This window comes from Rhinopithecus roxellana, chromosome 7, assembly GCF_007565055.1.
Source record: "Rhinopithecus roxellana isolate Shanxi Qingling chromosome 7, ASM756505v1, whole genome shotgun sequence".
NCBI classification, from domain to species: domain Eukaryota; kingdom Metazoa; phylum Chordata; class Mammalia; order Primates; family Cercopithecidae; genus Rhinopithecus; species Rhinopithecus roxellana.
The window spans coordinates 64313613-64334082 of record NC_044555.1 but is presented as its reverse complement, the minus strand read 5'-3'; the positions used below and the strand labels follow the sequence as shown (position 1 = coordinate 64334082).

Below are 20470 nucleotides of genomic sequence, written 5' to 3'. Positions count from 1 at the left end.
CTCAATCAAATTTACAAGAAAAAAACAATCCCATCAAAAAGTGGGCAATGGATATGAACAGACACTTCTCAAAAGAAGACTTTCATACAGCCAACAGACACATGAAAAAATGCTCATCATCACTAGCCATCAGAGAAATGCAAATCAAAACCACAATGAGACACCATCTCACACCAGTTAGAATGGCAATCATTAAAAAATCAGGAAACAACAGGTGCTGGAGAGGATGTGGAGAAATAGGAACACTTTTACAGTGTTGGTGGGACTGTAAACTAGTTCAACCATTATGGAAAACAGTGTGGCGATTCCTCAAGGATCTAGAACTAGAAATACCATTTGACTCAGCCATCCCATTACTGGGGATATACCCAAAGGATTACAGGTCATGCTGCTATAAAGATACATGCACACGTATGTTTATTGCGGCACTATTCACAATAACAAAGACTTGGAATCAACCCAAATGTCCGTCAGTGACAGACTGGATTAAGAAAATGTGGCACATATACACCATGGAATACTGCTAGGTATATACCCCAAAGGAAGGAAATTAGTATATCAAAGAGTTATCTGTAGTCCCATGTTTATTGCAGCAGTGTTCACAATAGCCGAGATTTGGAAGCAACCTAAGTGTCCATCAACAGATGAATAAAGAAAATATGGCAGTTAATCATAATGGAGTACCATTCCGCCAAAAGAAAGAATGAGATACTGTTATTTGCAACAACATGGTTGGAACTGGAGGTCATTATGTTAAATGAAATAAGCCAGGAACAGAAAGACAAACTTTGCATGTTCCCACTGATTTGCGGGAGGTAAAAATTAAAATAATTAAACTCATAGAGAGTATAAGGATGGTTACCAGAGGCTGCAAAGGGTAGTGGGGTAGGTGGGGGGGAAGTCGGGATGGTTAATGGGTACAAAAAAATAGAAAGAATGAATAAGATCTAGTATTTATTAGCATAACAGTGTGACTATAGTCAAAAATAATTGTACATTTAAAAATAACTAGAAGAGTATAATTGGATTGTTTGTAACACAAAGGATAAATGCTTGAGGTGGTGGATACGCTTACCCTGATGTGATTATTATGCACTGCATGCCTGTATCAAAATACCTCATGTAACCCACACATATTTACACCTGTTGTATACCCACAAAAATTAAAAATTAAAATTTTAAAATTAAAAAAAAAGAACTGAAGCTCAAGCAAATATTTACTCAAAAAAGACCAATAAGTTGTGCAACTGTCTTATATCACCTGAGCTGAGTAAGACTTGCTCAGGGGGGAATGTCAGGGATAAACCCTAAGATTGCACCTAGCAGGACAGAAATGATCTCAGAGTGAAGCACATAAGCTGGTATTTTTCATTTCTTCAAATTATTTTAGAAGAATCCCCTGTTTGCCAGAAAGATGTGTATTTGAAAAAGGATGGTCCAATGGCTTGTCGATGGTCTTGTGTTTTCAAGAGTGAGCCTTTGGGGAAAGTGTTTGGAATCGTGCCCTGGGTCTTCTTACCACCATTAGGAAGTAACTTGTTTCACTAAAAAGTGATAAATCCAACAATAGTAACAATCAAAGTTCCCAGAAGAAGTAAACTTCTATTCACAAGAGCAGTGGCTCACGCCTGTAATCCCAGCAATTTGGGAGGCCGAGATGGGTGGATCTCTGGAGTCCAGGAGTTTGAAACCAGCCTGGACAGCATAACAAAACCTCGTCTCTACAAAAAACACAAAAATTAGCCAGGCATGGTGGCGTGCTCCTGTAGTCCCAGCTACTCGGGAGAGTGAGGTGGGAGGATCGCTTGAGCCCGGGAGATGGAGGCTGCAGTGAGCCAAGATCACGCACTCCAGCCTGGGTGACAAAGTGAAACCCTATCTCAAGAAAAAAGATGGACATTTGATTAAATGGGTCACAGTCTGCTAGGAAGATAAAACAATCTTATATGTATGTAATAACGTAGCTTTAAAATATAAAGCAAAAATTTACCGAAATAAAGAGGAAACAGACGAATTCACAATCATGGTGAGGAATTGTAAGGCAACTCCCTTACATTTGAAAATACAAGCCCACCAGAAAACCTTTGGACCACCTTTCCCAAATTCACATCTTTCTGGTTAGCAGGAAGTTATCGAAAAAGAATTCCAAGGAATGCAAAATGTAGGTATATGTGCTTCATTATGAGACCTGGATCATTGTTATAATTTCTGCCTTGTTAGTTATTTCCCTCCACAACTGATAGAGAAAGAAAAAAACAACAGGCACGAAATTAGAAACAATAAGGAAGATTCGAATCACACAATTAAGTTTGATTTAATTGATATATTTTGTGCATATATTTAATATTACATACTATATATAATATACATTATATATGTGTATATATATATATAAATCCAGTGTGCTTGAAACATTTGCCAAAATTATATGTACTTGGTCCATAAAGCACATCAAAATACATTTTGAACAATTGAGATCACTTAGAGTATGTTCCCTGACCACAGCTAGATTAAACTAAAAAGCAATTTAAGGATATATAACTGGAAACCCTCAAATATTTGGAACTTAAGTATTATACTTCTAAATAACTCCTAGGTAAAAAAAAAAAAAAAAACCCAATAAAGGTTAGAAAAAAAACTTTGAACTGAGTAATAATGAAAATATAGCATAGCAAAACTTGTGTGGTGCAGTCAAAGCTATGTTACAGGGAAATTTATAGCTTCAAATTCATAAATTAGGAAATAAAGCTAAAAGTTAGTGATGTCATTATTTATTCCAAGAAGAGAAATACAACAGATTACATTCAGAGAAAGCAAAAGGAAGGAAATAATAAAGATAAGCAGAAGAACATAAACGGACAATAGAGAAACTCAAGAAGTGAAAAGTTGGTTCTAACAGGCACTGGGGCCTATCAGAGGAAAGAAGGTGGGAGGAGGGGGAGGATCAGGAAATATAACTATCGGTACACTAGGCTTAATATCCGGGTGACAAAATAATCTGTACAACAAAACCCCATGACACAAGTTTACCTATATAACAAACGTGCACATGTACCCCTGAACTGAAAAAAAAAAAGTTGGTTCTTCAAAAAGACTTATGAGCAAGAGTGATAGGAGTTTAGTTTCCCTTGAGGCAAAACCATGACTTAAACCTAGGCCGGCCTTGACCAAGCGCTCCTCAAGTGTCCGCTGTCACAGGAAGCCCTAAGCAGGTTTGTGGGAAGTATGACTGTGTCCTGGTTTGGAAAGCTTGCAGGAATGCCAGTTGGGGAGTGCCATAGAGGGCCAGGGTGGGGTTGGGAGTGTGACTCAGTGCCCAATCATAGTACAGGAGATGCAGAGTCATTGGACTTACTCTCTGGAAGCTTCAACAATCAATCATGGATGCATTCTCAAACTGCCAGAATCTCTTTTACCAAAAATGAACAATTTCAGTGGCCTACAGCTTGAGTTTTTTTAGTTCTCTTCTCTCAGAGTAACTATAGTATCACACAAACTAAATATTTATATGGCAATACAATGGCTTATATTTGCATATCAGCTACCGTGTTTAACAGAAGTAGTCCCCTGCCACCATTTCCCGTCAGGGTTTACTCAGTAATAGGCCACCTGGCTGAGGGCTGTGATATTTTGCTAGCCTCCTTCCGGAGCTGGGAAAACTCAGGCAGTATTAGTTTCAGATCTCTAAAAAGCTTCAATTTGAGCTAATGCTTCCTTGATTTCCATCTTGCAAAGGAATCCAAGTGGCTTTCTCAAAAAGGAAGGAAACCAACATTTATTAAGTGCCGACTATGTGCCAGAGATTTTAAATTAATTAATCCATATAATTTTCACAACCCTTCTGAGCTATTTTCATTTTTCAGAGAAGAAAACCAAAGGACAAAATGTTTAAATATCCTCACCGTGGTCACCGAGTTTTAACTGGCAGTTTTATTTTTCTTTTATGCCAAAGCTCACTTTCTTGAGAAATGATGAATTGAAAGAAGAAAATAAATCTTGTGGTCAGAAAGATCTTGATTCCAGTTCTGAGTCTGCCACTTAAACCATTGTAACCCTGGGCAAGTTAGCTGACCTCTATTGAACAATAATACCAACACAGTTGTCCCTTGGTGTCTGTGGAGGGTTGGTTTCAAAACCTCCCATGGATACCAAAATCTATATACAATTGCTTAGTGTTTGCATGTAACCTATGCATATCCTCCTGCATACTTTAAGTCATTTCTAGATTACTTATAATACCTAATACAGTGTAAATGCTATCTCACTATGTTGACCAGGCTGGTCTCAAACTACTGGCCTCAAATGATCCTCCCACCTCAGTTTCCCAAAGCGATTGTTACACTGTACTGGATTTTAAAATTTGTATTATTTTTATCTTTGTATTGTTATTTTTAAAAATATTTTCTATCTAAGTTTGGTTGAATCCACAGATGTGGAACTATGGATGTGGATGGTCAACTGTACATATATCCTGAGACCATTGAGAGAATTAAATAAGATAATGCGGACAAGCGCTAAGTGCAGGGCACAACACACACAGTATGATTGCTACTCCTACTCCTGCTATCACTATTACTACTGCTGCTCTTGCTGCCACTGTGCTACTATATTACATTACCTATCTGGCCTATGCTGCCTCCATTTAGCTCAAATGCTGAACTGATGACTGTGCTAGCTTCATGCCATGCTATCTAAAGGGCCAAATCCACTAGCCATAAAAAGAAATGAGGAAGTTATGGCTGATAGTGAAGCACGGGCCTCAGGAGTCAGGTCCCATGGGTTTTGTTTTGACCACTGAGTCACATCGTGACCAACAATCACACGGACATTGGCCAGCTCTCCTGTTGTTCATCAAGGTTAAAGACATAAACAAGCCCTCCTGCTTTGCACATGAAAATTCACCGCTTGCTTGAAAACATCCTTGGGGAAAAGGTCTAGAAAACACAATTAGCAATTTTTTTTTGATGGAATCATTTTCTTCTTCCATCAGGGTTTTCTTTTAAATTCTAACCTACCCAGCTGATCTTCAGGTATATCTGAGCAGAGTAGCACAGGGAAGATAGAAGAAAGGGATGATGCCCTTGATACAGAATGTAAGAATGTTACTACAGATATTCATCGCTTAAGGGTGGGAATACGTTCTGAGAAATGCATCATTAGGCGATTTTGTCATTGTGTGAACATCATAGAGTTTACACACACAAACCTAGATGGTATAGCCTACTCCATCATATAGCTCCATTATACTTTTATGGGACCACCGTTGTATATGCAATCTGTCGCTGACTGAAATGTCATGATGTGGCACATGACTATATTTGAGGAATCAAAAATGAGTCCGTCCAGTTGGTGTGTCCTGGAGGTGTTCAGATGTTTGTCACATGATTGTGTGAATGAACTGGCAGGCATCTGTGCAGTCATTCATTGCATGCAAAGCACTGGAATCCAGAAATTTATTTTTTAACCTTTTTGGTTTTGGCCTTCTGATGAACCTACAAGGTTTCATGTGTGTCAGAAATAGTAGTCCCTATGCTAAAAATCTTCCCAAATTCTCTCCTGGTAGTAATAAGCAATATGCTAGAGCTCCCAATTCCTACTGGGTTTGGCCCTTTATAATACTTATTATAATTACAATTATTTGTTTTGTGGTTAATTTCCTTGATAGGTCCAGCATGGAGCACAGAAACTGACACATAGAGGATAGTTGCTGAATACCAATCAGTTGAATGAATGAATGAGCAAATGAACTACTTACTATCTAACAAACCAATGCTTGGAAATGGTACATGTTGCAGACTTCAGCTTAGTGCCACTGTACATTCTAGTTTCCTTTCCCAGATTTTACTTCCCAGGTAGGCTGAGGTGCACCTCTCCCACTTTGTTGAATTGAAATTAGGAAACCTGTATGTTAGTGTGAGTCTGGTTTTTTCATGTAGTGCTTTAAAACTCCCAGCTCCACTAGTGCCGGGGTGTTCACAGGCTCTCTCAGCATTCCCCAGGAGCAGAGACAGGGAAGTAAGTGCCTTCCTATTTGTCTACAGAGTGACTCAGCTTGCTTTAATGTTGCCTTGTTCTGTGCAAGTGGAGAGCTGGATACTGAGAGAGTCACGGCCAGCAGAAATGCCTCCTAGAAATCAAACATGCATCTAGCAGAGCTCACTGGCTTCATCTCCCAAAGAGAGGGGCAGATTATATAAATGCTGATTAAGTCACGAGCTCTTGGTGTGGTGACATTTCACTGCCAAGCAAACAGATCAAGGAGCCAGTGAGCCTCCAATAAATGATGATGCCTTTTGTATATTTCTTTTCACTTCCCTCACAGGAATAGAGATGGTCAGAAGGCAGAGAAAAACTTAGATTAAAAGTATTGATCTAGAAAGGTAAGTATCCCAAGAAGCAAGGCTAAGGGAGGGGCTGCTTGAGTGGAAGGAACATGATGACAAGGGGAGCCTTAATGCTTTAAGCTTACACAGAGGCAACTGCTGTTGGAGGAGCAGGTACACTCACAAGCTCATCACTCATCTGCAGGTACAGACTTCTCAGGCTCAGGAGCACATGTGGACAGTCCTCTTCCTGAAAAAAAATGCCGAGGAAGGTATGTGTCTTACCTCTAAAAAACTTTCTTTATCATTGGCCTTGCAGTTCTTCTGATGTCACTACAATAAAAGCCTGACTATGAAAAATAAACAGTGTTGTTGCCCTGCCCAGATCCCCTTTTTGGCAGCTGCACCCAGCTTCCAGGTGCTGTGAGCTGTTGACTGCTGAGAGCTTACAGCTGCAGGCTTCCCTGGAGGACTGTCCTCAGCTAACAGGAACTGAGTCCCCAGTCCAAAGTGCCCCAGCCCTGGCATCTCATAGCCAATGACTGACCAACATAAGAGTATAAAATGTCAACCCCCTTGCTTCATGGTAAGATAACTCTGGTGTCATTTATGCTCCAAGAACCACCCTGGAATCAGGTTAAAGCTGGGCTCCAAGTCAACCACATCCTTAGTTCCTTCCTGTGCCCTGTCCTGCTTCCTGTCTTCCCCCTCCTGAGAATACTCTTTCAATTGAACTTGAACAAGACAGTTTATTTTTCTGACTTTTGATGGGCATTTGGGTAGTTTCTAGTTTCTTTTACAGTTATAGCTAATGCTGCTTTAAACATTTCTTTCTGTGAGCCTATGTACCCATTTTTGTTGGGTATATTCCTAGGAATGAAATTGCTGGGTCATAGATCTGTATATATCCCACTTTAGTAAATGCTGCCAAACAGTTCTCCAAAGTGGGTGCACCAATTCACACTTCTATTAGCTGCAGCGTAGGTATATGTACCCAATGTATGACTCTGTGGCATCACAGGAACTACTTCTAGGGTTCAAGATTTAAGATAGGCACTTCATACAGCTAACACTCACATAGCACTTACCACATGACAGGCATTCTTCCAAGAGCTACACCTGTATTAATCCATTTAGTCCTCACAAATCTACCTCTATGACGTAGATGTTACTATTCTCTCTGCTTGGCAGCTGAGGCAACTGAAGCAGAGATTTCACGTAATTTGCCTAATGTCACATGGTAAATGATGGAGCCACGATTTGAACCCAGGCAGTCCAACCCTTAACTATAATTCTTACTGATTCTTATAACTCATTTTTAATCCCTGCTTATGTTCTTTTTCAGAAGGAAAGTTTAACTCTCACTTATTCCTTCTGCAAGCATTAACATCCAGGGAATCAGGGACATTTTAAGACTATAATTCTGAAAAACAAAGCTCAATGACTAGAATGGTTTCTTCCAGTTGCACTTCCCCCAATCCCAGCCAGCATTATGTAAAGATCAGTTTTGTACTTGAGCAGATGCTAAGCGGTCTGTACTTCCGTGGCTACGGAAAGTACTTAAGAGAAAGCAGGAAAGACAGTTCCAGAGAACAGCCTTTTTCAAATGAAATCCTGCCAAGGCACACTCAGATATTCACAGTGGCGGTGGCTGAAAGTTACCCAAGATAGAGGCATAGGGGAGGACGATACAACAGCAAAATAATGAAGCCCAGAGCTCTTGTGCACTGCCAGTGGGAGTGTGAATTGGTGCAACCACTTTGGAGAACTGTTTGGTAGCATCTACTAAAGTGGGATATACACAAACCTATGACCCAGCAATTTCTCTCCTAGGAATATACCCAATAGAAATGGGTACATAGGCTCACGGAAAGAAATGTTTAAAGCAGCATTAGCTATAACTGTAAAAGAAACTAGAAACTACCCAAATACCCATCAAAAGTAAGAAGGATAAACTGTGGTATATGCATCCAATGTATGACTCTATGCCAATGAGAATAACTGAACTACAATAATACATAGCAATATAGATGAATTTCACAAATGTGTTGAATGAAAGAAGCTGAACACACACAAAAAAGTGTATGCTACATGATTGCACTCACATTAAGTTCAAAACTAGACAAAACTCATCTATTGTATTAGAAGACAAGATAGTGGCCACCCTTCGTGGGGGAGGTGACTGGAAAGGGGCATGAGGGGAAAGGACCAGAGTGCCGGTCACATGCACTCTGATGATCTAGGTTGTAGTTCCGTGGCTGTGTTGGCTTTATGTGAATCTATCAAATTATATGGTTATGATTTGTGCACTTCCAGCATGGACATTATGCTTCAATTAGAAGTTGAAGAAATGACAGAGAACAATCTTGTTAAAAAGGAAAGAAAACCTTCCCACATAGACAGGATGTCTCTTTCTTTCCACAAGGAAAATTATTTCAATGAAGATCAAAGCAGTTTTCTTACCCGGCGACCACACCTGTAAGTTCAAATTCCTTAGGGACGTATTTGGTTGATCTCTCAGAGATCTCTTCTTATTCCACATGTTTTGCCCTACACGGATTACTGAAATGGTTTTTGTATCTCAAAGCACCAGGCCTAGGCCATTTACTCAGAAGATGAAAAACAGTCAAGAGAGGCATTCATTAAGCACCAGAATAAAATGTGTCTGTCTTGCCCCATTCATGTTTACCCAGGGCGTGGGTTTATGATGAGGATGAGCACGCAGAGTAGGGGAAAGCTGTGTCACATGGAGCTAGTGCCAAAGCAGCAGGGAGACCCTGGCAGGCAAAGGCTTCCTTTGGAGGCTCTTCCAGCACTGTCCATTCTGATGGCATTTCCCACCCTCCCTTCTTCAAGGCAATAAGCAATCTCAAAGAAACCAACAATCTAACTTCCAATAACCCTGTCAATTTATTTCAGTACACAACAGGGTCCCTGATGTGGAAAAATCAGATTTCTAGGCCTCTTCAACATCTGTTCCTGGTAATCCCAATGTATTATCTTTTTTCATTGCAAAAAGCAGCTGGTGAAGCGTCATGGCATTTCATTACAAAAAAAAAACAAACAAACAAACAAATAAATATAGAGTGGCTTTTGAGAGATTATTTGTGACTTTAGTGAAGAGGGGCTGAAAGAAATGCTCTCTTCTTCTTCATCACATGAAAGTCCTTTTTTCTCTGTTAGCATGATAATGGACAGTCACATTCGAAAAAACTTGAATGTGCAATAATGATTTGTCAAAAATTACCACCGTTCTTTGCCTTTAGGCCTGGGGGATGTTCATGTATTCATTTGTTTGCTTCACAAACATTTATTGAACACCTACTATGTGTCAAGCCTTGCCATAGGAATTGAGCACCAGGCCGTAAATTAGCAAAAACCTTATTGCAAGTCTCAGGTTCCAAAGTCAATGTACACAAATCTGTAGCACTGCCACACACCAATAATTACCAAGCTGAGAATCAAATCAAGAACTCAATCCCATTTACAATAGCAGCAAAAAAGTAAACTACCTAAGAACATAATTAACCAAGAGTTGGAAGATCTTTACAAGAACTACAAAACACTAATGAAAATAATCATAGATGAAACAAACAAATGGAAATACATCCCATGCTCGTGGGTTGGAAGAATCAATATTGTGAAAATAATTGTACTGCCCAAATCAATTGATAGATCAATGTGATTTCTATCAAAATACAAACACTGTTTTTCACAGAATAGAAAAAACAATCCTAAAATTCATATGGAACCAAAAAAAGCCCAAATAGCCAAAGCAATCCTAAGCAAAAAGAACAAATCTGGAGGCATCACATTACCCAATTTCACATTATACTATAAAGCTATGGTAAGCAAAATAGCACAGTACTGATATAAAAGGAGACATATAGAGCAACGGAACACAATAGAGAACCCAGAAATCAAGTTAAATACTTACAACCAACTGATTTTTGACAAAGCCTACAAAAACATAAAGTGGGGAGAGGACACCCTATTCAATAAATGGAGATGGAAAAATTGCATAGCCACATGTAGAAGAATGAAACGATCCCTATCTTTCACTGTATACAAAAATTAACTCAAGATGAAGTAAACACTTTAATCTTAAGTCCCAAACCCATACAAAATTATGTAAGATAACATAGGGAAAAGTCTTAGATATCGGCCTAGGTAAAGAATTTATGACTAAGATCCCAGAAGCAAATGAAACAAAACAAAAATAAATAAATAGTACTTAATTAAACTAAAAAGCTTCTGCACAGCAAAATAAATAATAAACAGAGTAAATACAAAATCTACAGAATGGGATAAAATACTTGCAAACTGTATATCTGACAAAGGATTGATATCCACAATCTGCAAAAAACTCAAACAAATCTGCAATAAAAAAAAAACTGATTCTGTTAAAAAGTAGGCAAATGGCCAGGCGCAGTGGCTCAAGCCTGTAATCCCAGCACTTTGGGAGGCCGAGGCGGGCGGATCACGAGGTCACGAGATCGAGACCATCCCGGCTAACACAGTGAAACCCCCTCTCTACTAAAAGTACAAAAAGTTAGCCGGGCGTGGTGACGGGAGCCTGTAGTCCCAGCTACTCGGGAGGCTGAGGCAGGAGAACGGCATGAACCCAAAAGGCGGAGCTTGCAGTGAGCCGAGATAGCGCCACTGCACTCCAGCCTGGGTGACAGAGCAAGACTCCGTCTCAAAAAAAAAAAAAAAAAAAGGAGACAAATGACGTGAACAGACATTTCTCAAAGAAGATATACAAATGACCAACAGATACGTGAAAAAAATGCTCAGTATACTAGTCATCAGGGAAATGCAAATTAAAACCACAATGAGATACCACCTTACCCCAGTAAGAATGGCTATCATTCAAAAGCAAAAAAGCAGTAGATGTTGGTGTGGATGCAGTGAAAAGGGCACGCTTAAACACTGATGGTGGGAATGTAAATTAGTACAACCTTTATGGAAAACAGCATGGAGATTTCTCAAAGAACTAAAAGTATATCTACCGTTAGATCCAGTAATCTCACTACTGGATGTCTACCCAAAGGAAAAGAAGTCAATTCTATGAAAAAGACGCCTGCACACTTGTTTATCACAGCACAACTCACAATTTCAAAGATATGAAATCAACCTCAGTGCCCATCAAACAATGAGTGGATAAAGAACGTGTGGTATATACATAGGGATCCAGTTTCATATATATATTCATATATATCCATATATATTCATATATATCCACATATATCCATATATATTCATATATATCCATATATATTCATATATATATCCATATATATCCATATATATTCATATATATATCCATATATATGTATTCACATACACACGCACACACACACGCTGTGGAATACTACTCAGCCTTAAAAAAGAACGAAAGAATGTCTTTTGCAGCAAGAAACAACTTGAGAATGGAAAACCAAACACTTCATGTTCTCACTTATAAGTGGGAGCTAATCTGTGGGTATGCAAAGGCATGCATAGTATAATGGATGCTGAAGACTCAGAATGGGGGAGGCTAGATGGGGTATGAGGGATGAAAGATTACCTGTTGGGTACAATGTACATTATTTGGGTGATGGGTACACCTAAAGCCCAGACTTCACACTACACAATTCATCCAGGTAACCAAAAGCCATTTGTACCCCTAAAGCTACTGAAATACAAATTTTAAAAAATAAATTAGCTCAGAATTTAAAACAAAATACTCTATTGCTGAAATCCTCTGTGAAGGACCTACTTGGGAAAGGACAAAGTGTTGTACCAGGGCCATGCTCCTCCAACAAACCTTAGATCCTCTTTAGCACAGAAGTCTTCATTCAAAAAATTGGACCAGCTCTCAGTCTCCCAGACATTCAACATTCCCCACCCACAGCTGCTGCTGTTCAGGACACTTCTTGAACTTTTTCTTCATTACTTAACTGCGGATATAAGCAAATATGGAGTATGTTTGTAATAGAAAGTTCTGGATGATCTACCCTCTAACAACCTCTCCAAACTAATCTCTTATAGCCACTCCCCCTTCTTCACTGTTCTCAAGTCACACAGGCCATCCTTCTGATCCTCAAATGTGCCAAGCTCTCAACGACCTTAGGACCTTTCTGCTAGCTGTTCTCCCAGCCCAGATTCTCTTACCCCGGATTTTCTCAAGAATTAGTTCAACAATATCTTATTGTTACTATAATATCAGCTGAAATGCCAACCCTCAGAGAGCTGTCATCTAAGAGAGTCCCCAGAGAGTGGCCCTCAGAGAGCTCCCAACCATCACTTAAAGTAACCGTACTCCATCCATTCTTATCACAGTCTCCTGGGATTTCCTGGTCTCTAGATGTGTGTATTGTCTGTCTCCCCGTCCTCCATAGAATACAAGTGCATTAACAGTAGGGACCAAATATGTCTGGTTCACCTCTGTGTCCTCAGCAACTAGAATAGTGCCTGGGATGTAGTAAACACTCAATACATATTGGTTTAACAATTTAATAAACAAGAGAATGAATGCCGAAATATTGGAAATAATAAGAAAGTCCAACAATTGGAGATTTGTTCAATAATTATGGTAAATAATTATTTACCAATGGACTACGATCTAACCAACAAAATTGATGTTGTGGGTTAATATTTTTCAAACTACAAAATATGATCTGTCTGTGGCTCATGTAATCAAGTAGTGAATCATGACATAGTGTATTATCTTATATACTAATTCATTATAAAATAGAATAGAAAATATCAGAATACACAATATATTATGAAGATAACTATTGGGCAAATGTGTGTTTATATATGTGTGCCTACTGGGTAGCAATATAATAAATTTTTCTATTACAGATCATGGTCAGAAAATTTGGAAATCACCGTTGCAAAAGATTAATGACAAGGAAATACATTCATAATGCATTAAATGGAAAAAAGTAGATAGCAAAAAATAAAGAGTGCATGTATGTAAGAAAAAATATTAGATTGAAACATTATTTGCTTTAAAAAAAGCATAGACAGGCATAGAAAATCAATTGAAAAAATAATGTTGAGTAGATTTTTTCTGGGTGACTTCATTGTTTTCTTCTTTGTATTCATCTTTGTTTTTTTAAATTATCTACACAGAATACATAATTTTAAAAATGTAAGTTATTTCTAGAAGATGCTGTATAATATCCTTTAGAAAAACAGGCTTTTTAAAAATAAAAGTACCTCAGTGGCAATATCATAAATTACTGCAAATAAGCTTTTAAGTGGCTATAGAAAGCATAATTATGACTATGAGTTCTCTATACAAAGTGTTTCATCTCACATTATCTTGTCTAATCTCCATAATGATACAAGAAGGGAGGCAAGACAACAGTCATCCTTATTCACAGAAGAGAAAACTGAGGCACAGAGAGGTTAAGTGACCTGTCCACAGTTGCACTACGAGTTAGTGGTTGACCTGGCAAAGAACTCAGGGCCTCTGATTGCTAATCCACACCCTACATTTCACCTACTCTACCGTAGTCTGTAGTCTTGATACTTTATTGTGCTGCATGGAACATAATTATTCCCTTTTAACTTCTGTCATGAAGAAGTGAACTTTCCTTTCCTTGATCCTCATCCTTCTATGTCCTTGAGGCTGCCAGTTTTAGAGAATGACTCAAGCACTCTCTTAGCCATATTTCTGTCCCTAGGGCCACCAGAGTATTGCCATTTCTGTGCACTCATTTCATACACTGGAGACACTGTAATACGGGGGGTTAAGAGCCACCAAGATTTAAATCCCAGCACTGCCACTTATTGGCTCTGTGATCTTGGGCAAGTTGTTTAACTTCTCTGGGCCTTGATTTCCTTATCTGTAAAATGCGGATGATTACAATATTGATTGTTTTCCCTTCATAGGGTTATTGTGAGAATTAAATGCATTAATACATGTAAAGTACCTAGGTAGTTTCTGAAGTCATAATACACATTATTGCAAAGTATTGCTATTCATATTATTATATAGTATTGGAGGATACTACGGCCAAACAACTTGAACTGTGTTCTCTGATTCTCCTCATTTTTCTCCTCTTCCCACCACCCAGAGTGGAATTTCCTCCATCACCCTCTTAGTTTTGTCACTTATTTTGAAACTCCTCTTGGTGTTCCATTCCAAAAAAGCTCCTGATTTGTCCCTGCTTTGTTTGAAGCTGTAGCTGCCAATACTGACTGTTTCCTATGTATATTTACATATGCATCCTACTGAGGGGGTGACAGCATCCAAGAAGAAAACTGATGTGTCTCTCTTATGGACATTCTCTGTTTGTCTCTCAGTACCCGTTACCCTCTCTTCTAACAACAACCCAGATTTTTATCTGGACACAGATTCTTCCCTTGATCTTAAGTCCAAATGATCTAGGCAGGGCTCCACCTCTCATATCAGGGTGTAAAAAAGAGAAAGAGAAAGGGAGTTATTTTCCGGTAGCTCATGTCTGGTAGCTTCCCTCTGATTGGACTAGCAGAATTTAAATGAGAAAATAATGAGAAGTTATTGCCAGTGCCCTATTGCCTTGTGAAGTCTGAGAAGAAAGCCAATGGAAGGAGAAGAGTCAGGCTCAACCTCCAGATGGACAGAAATGGGTCTTGGTGACAGCACCAGAGCCCCTGGATCAAGCCTTACCTAAAGCCAGCATCTACCCTGAACTTCTCGATTATGCAAACCAGCACTTTCTCTAACTGCCCCTTAAGACAGTTGGAGTTGGGTTTTTAAATACTTGCAAAGGATCCTAGCTGATAAATTTTTGCAACAGAAATGTCCTCAGAACCATTAGTAAAAAACAGCTGAATCGCCTCCAGGAGAATGGAGCAAAACAAACACCAGAAGAAAATTAAACATAAAACACAGTGAAAAAGTATTCCAGTATCTAAGTATCTCGGGACAAATTCAAGTCCAATGTCCTTTGTATGATTCCAACTTCCATTTCTCTTCGTTTCATTTGAAAAATGCACCTCTTTATACAGAGTTACCTAGAGACTTTTCACCTAGGCTAGTTGGACTCCCTACTCCCACTAAAAACAAAAACAAGAACACCACTTTCAGCAAATACAGGAAGCAAAGGTAGTTGTAACAGAATTTGAAACACAACGGTGTTGTTTACATTAAACATACAAAGACCCAGCAAGAGGCTCCTTGAGAATTAACAGCTGTCCAAAGCCAGGGAGTGGTGGACCCGGAAGGCAACTGAGTTCATGGTTTCATTTTAAAGGCCAAAACCATTTTGGTCTAAGCCTGTGGTCCTCAGAGGCCCTGGTCTGGCTGAGTTCTCAACATTGAACCTGTCGTATACAAGTGGGTATCTGGGATATTTGTATAGTGGACTTTAAAGGGCAGCCTCAGAAGAGAGTGAGCCTCATCATTGGAAGCAGTTAAGGCAGGTGTCCGGATAGCCATCAACAAAGGGCAACGTGGAGAGAATTCGAGCTTTGTTTGTGTGTCTGTGTGTGTGTGTGTGTGTGTGTGTGTGCAGATAATATACAGCCTGGGAAAACAAGAGAGTGTAAAGGTAAGGGAAGAAAAATAGGATTTTTGTTGACTTTAGATTGGGCCCTCTCCCACCCTTAACTCCCACTCTTCCCCCATCTACTTGTCACATGATTCCCCTTACCTCTGACAGGCAGAGAAGTTGCCCCTTCCCGGAGCCAGGCATGTCTCTTCCTAAGAATGGCTGGGAGACCAGAATGACAGCTGTCTCAGAGAAAATGCAAGTCATTGGGGGCAGGAAAAAGAGGAGAGAGAGGACAGCTGGCTCACTCTGCTGCCTTTTCACCTTTTCTCTACTTCCTAAACCACCCTCTTGGCTGCCCTGTTGGCAGATGTGAACTGGAAAAGGCTACTTGGGGTGCCGTGTGAAGATCAGCCCCACTGCATCCGTGAGTCAGTCACAGGTTGTGCAGGGAACTCACTCACAGAGCTGGGTGGCCTGAGGATGGGCTGTCCTGGCTAGAGAGCCTTGGCACAACCATCCTCTCCAATGAAGGACAAAATAGAGAAATACCAGGCTTGGGGCCGCTTTGAGTGGTCCCACACTTGAAATGCCAGGGAATATGATTGGTGCAATGAACTGTGTGGATCACCTACAGAGTTCAAAAGAGGAGCCCTCTGCGTAGAGGTCCAGTGTGGCTTTATTTCACAATCCCAAAAGCATGATGATGTTCCTTTCTGAAATCTGCTTTGGGGGCTCAGAATTTTAACCTAAGACCACTTGAGTATCTTCTACATATTGAATAAAGATAAGAAAGGCAGTGGGAAGGAGTGGGTAGTAAGCGGAGAACCAAACAGTTGGGTCGTTCTCAGAAAAGGGCAGAGGATCTCCCACAGTTTAGGTGCATTTCTGTGAGAAATGTATCCTCCCCACAAGCGCCTAGTGAGCACAGACAGAATCCCTACTCCCCAGACGCAGCCTGGGAGGGGTTTGTAATCATTAGCTCTGGCCTGATAATAAATCATAAACACAGCTTTGCTTTTTCTGAGACAGAAGTCAGGGACTGATGGGTGTGGTAGGCATGGAGGGTGTTAAAAAAATAGATATTTCATGAATTCCCCAAATATATGTTAAAAGCAGTCTTAATAAGCCTCATGACTAAAAGGCATTTAGTTAACAAACTCCCTCAGAGGCTCTTAACTTCCTCAGAGAACTGTGTGAGAGAAACATTGACAACAGTGTCCAGGTGGGTTTCTGTGTTCTGTCTGGGGATGCCTGCCACTGTGCTAGGCTTCAGAAGCTATGCATGGAATTTAACAAAAAGAATACTGTTTGTATCTCTAATTCCACACCCCAGCTATATCAAAGGCTCGGGCCAAATGATTACCTTGAGTTTTGGGAACAACACAGACAATCAAGTTGGGTAATTCCAGGCTAAAAAGAAACAAAAAAGTTTTCCTCTTATTCAGATAATAAAATAGATATTTTCCCACGTATCACATAATTGTGTGGCTGTACAGACTTAGTAATAGCTCCTTGAAAGTCTTTTTAAAATTCTTTCACATGAACTCAAAAGTTCCACCTTTGGTGGCTTGTTTTTTTTTTTTTTTTTTTTAAATGGATGGTTTTTGATAAGACGGATTTCTTATAACTGCAGTTGGGATCGTTAGAATGTTTTATTTTGTAACTATAGATACATACAGTCAATACATCCTCTTTCACCATTAGATTTTGCATCATTCCTCTGTATTGTCTTGCGCCTATTTCCTCTCCAACCTAGGACTACTCACAAAACAAAATAGATATTCCTAAATTATATTAATGACAGTCCTAACTTAGTGTAAATAGACAGAAAAGGAGTCCAAGCTCCTCATGACTGGAGCCACGTCTCATTCTTTAGTGGGTTCCCAGTGCCTATTACATTCCTCCATGTAGAGCTGATGCCTAATAAATATTAGTTCAGTTCAGTGCAAGGGATTTCATGAGCTCCTAGCCACTTGTGAGTCACCAGTGTCTGTACAGCTAATTGGCAGTCAGGACCTAGGATATAAACGGAACTAGGCAGCACAGGGACAGTGAGGTCACCCTCCCTCCATACTAAGATTTCTCCAAGTGTGGCCCGCCAACCACCAGCCTCAAAGTCACCAGGGTGTTTGCTAAAAATGCAAACCCCTGGGCCTTGCCTTTAGCAAATCATAATTTTGGGCATCAGGCCCAAGATGCTGGGTGCTGAGTTGGAGGTCCTGGGTTCTATACCCTGCATTGGGCAGGTGCTTATGATAGAATGCTACTTCTATTACAAGCTTGAACCCCAAAACAGCGATATGGAGCAATCAAAGAGAAGCCAGAGGAAGATTTGTTAAAGGCTGGACAAATAGCTCCTATAAGGAAATCCTAAAGGCAATCTAAACAGAAGGCCATGAGGTTTAGGAAGAGTCTTCAAGCACACAAAGGAATGCAGCTTTAGAGAGAGAGCTAGGCAGGCAAGACTCGGCACAGCCACTCTAGCTTTGAATCTCCGGAAGACAAAGAGGGGCATGCTGTCTTGGAAAACATGAAAGCCTCAGATGTCTTTACATCTCACCAGGAGCAGGCTCGCCCTTAACATCTGCAGGACTGAGCCAAGAGTACAAACAGAGGCCTACATACCATATGTATGAATGTTTAAAAGTTATGTATCAAGCTAACAAATGCTTAAATTAAAAAAAAAAAAAGTTATTTCCTTCTATCTTGACTAGTAATCTGTCATAACAATTTGGAAGGCCAGGTGTGCATTTAGAGTTTGGAGGCTCTTTGGAGTCTCACACCGGAATTTGGAGGAGCAAAGGGACAGAGAGAGAGAGAGAGAGACAGGGAGAGAGAGAGAAAGAGAGAGAGAGAGAGAGAGAGAGAGAGAGAGAGCTGACATTCAGCCATCCCCTTTCACCCTTCACCCCCTGCAGGTCCATCCTGCACTGAGTGAGCCTGGCAGCCCATGTATGTGGCTATCTCAGCTGCCTCACCAAGTTCCTTCCACAGACCTCCCTGTTCTGCCCTCTAAACAGACACACCCACCCTGCAGGTCAAGGGGAACTGGCTGTACAGTCAGCTCATTGTAGGCCCCGCAAGCAGACTCAGGACTTGTAGGCAAGAAATTTAGGGGTCCAGGAACCCAGAGGGTGTTATCAAAGGTGGGCACATCCCTTGACTTTTCAGAATCTTGCTTGGCAGAGAGTGGTGCAGTTGGAGAAAGGGCTTCTAATATAGTACAGCAAGTCCTTAGATAATGTTGTTTTGTTGGGCTGGGCATGGTGGCTCACGCGTATAATGCCAGCACTTTGGGAGGCTGAGGTAGGAGGATGGCTTGAGCCCAAGAATTTGAGACCAGTCTGGCCAACATGGTGAAACCCCATCTCTACAAAAAAAAAAAATACATATATATATATACACACACACATACACACACACACATATATATATATGCATACACAAATATATACACACACATATAAAATAATTTTCAAATATATATGAAAATTAGCCAGGCATGGTGCATGTGCCTGTAGTCCCAGGCTACTCACGAGACTGAGGGTGTAGTCCCAGCTACTTGGGAGGCTGAGGCAGGAGGATTGCTTGAGCAGGGATGGTCAAGGCTGTAGTGAGCCGTGATTGCGCCACTGCGTTCCAGCCTGGGAGACAGACTGAGACCCTGTTTCAAAAGTAATAAATGTTTTAAAAGATTGTTTCATTCAATGTCCTTTATTGTAGTGTTAGTGAGAAGAAAAAAAAATTTCCTGGCCAGGGTCACTGTCTGTGTGGACGTTATTCCCATGTCTGCTTGGGTCTTCCTTGGGCACTCTGATTTCCTCCCACATCCCTAAGCTGTGTCCATTTGGCGAACTGCTGTGTCTAAATGGTCCTAGTGAGTGAGTTGTGGATGTGTGAGTGCACCCTGCAATGGGATGGCATCCTGTCAAGAGTAGGTTCCCACCTGGCGCCCTGAGCTGCCAGCGTAGGCACTAGCCACCCACGACCCTGAACTGGAATAAGTAGGTAAATAATTATCCTATGTGTTTTCATTAATCGCTCTTAAATGTATGTATGGCTTACATTTATTTCAATGTTTTGGTCTTCATTTACAAATTTGGTGATGTTTTTGTGACCTGCCATAGGAGATCTCTTAACTCTCATTTATATCAATTAGCCTATGGAAAAATTGGTTTCATTATATGTCATTTCACTTAAAGTCACAGTTTCCAAAAATCAATCCATGATGTCAAGGGAAGACTTACTGACTGCGCTTTTCAAACTTTAATGTGCACACGAATCACCCAGGGATCTTGTTACAATGAAGATTCTGATGCGTTGAATCTGGGGTGGTGCTCAAGGTCCGCATTTCTAAAAAGCTCCCAGGTGATGCTGATGCTGCTGGTCCGTGGACCACACTTTCAGTAGCAAGGGTCTGAAACCCCCAGGCCCCAGGCAGAGGTCCCTCTAGCTCTGGTCTAAGAATACATGGCACTTCCCACACTTCTGGGACCAAGAGAAGTTTAATGAATGCCTGCTCAGTAATATAGATTCATTGATAAAGGGATGTTGGTGGGGGGGAGAATAAAGAGAGAAAGGAGGAGGAGGGAAGGAAGGAAACAAGGAGGAGGGAAAGGACAGAAGATCTTTTCCCTGGAATTGGACATTGTGCTGGTACAGGAGTTTGTATTC

At 40.4% G+C, this 20470-nt stretch overlaps 1 long non-coding RNA gene across 3 annotated transcripts in view; it reads right to left on the bottom strand.

Moving 5' to 3' along the window:
• The window catches only part of LOC115898679, a 43869-nt gene extending 27834 nt beyond the window's left edge, over positions 1-16035 (bottom strand). For 2 of the 3 annotated variants that reach the window (XR_004058361.1, XR_004058362.1), the window contains exons 1-2: positions 15956-16035; positions 12133-12265 (exon numbers count right to left, since the gene is read on the bottom strand). This is a non-coding gene — a long non-coding RNA (uncharacterized LOC115898679). Of the gene's footprint in view, positions 1-6469; positions 6575-12132; positions 12266-15955 lie in introns of those variants that run through there. The other variant, XR_004058363.1, reaches the window with a different exon arrangement.
• Positions 16036-20470: the final 4435 nt, after the last annotated feature.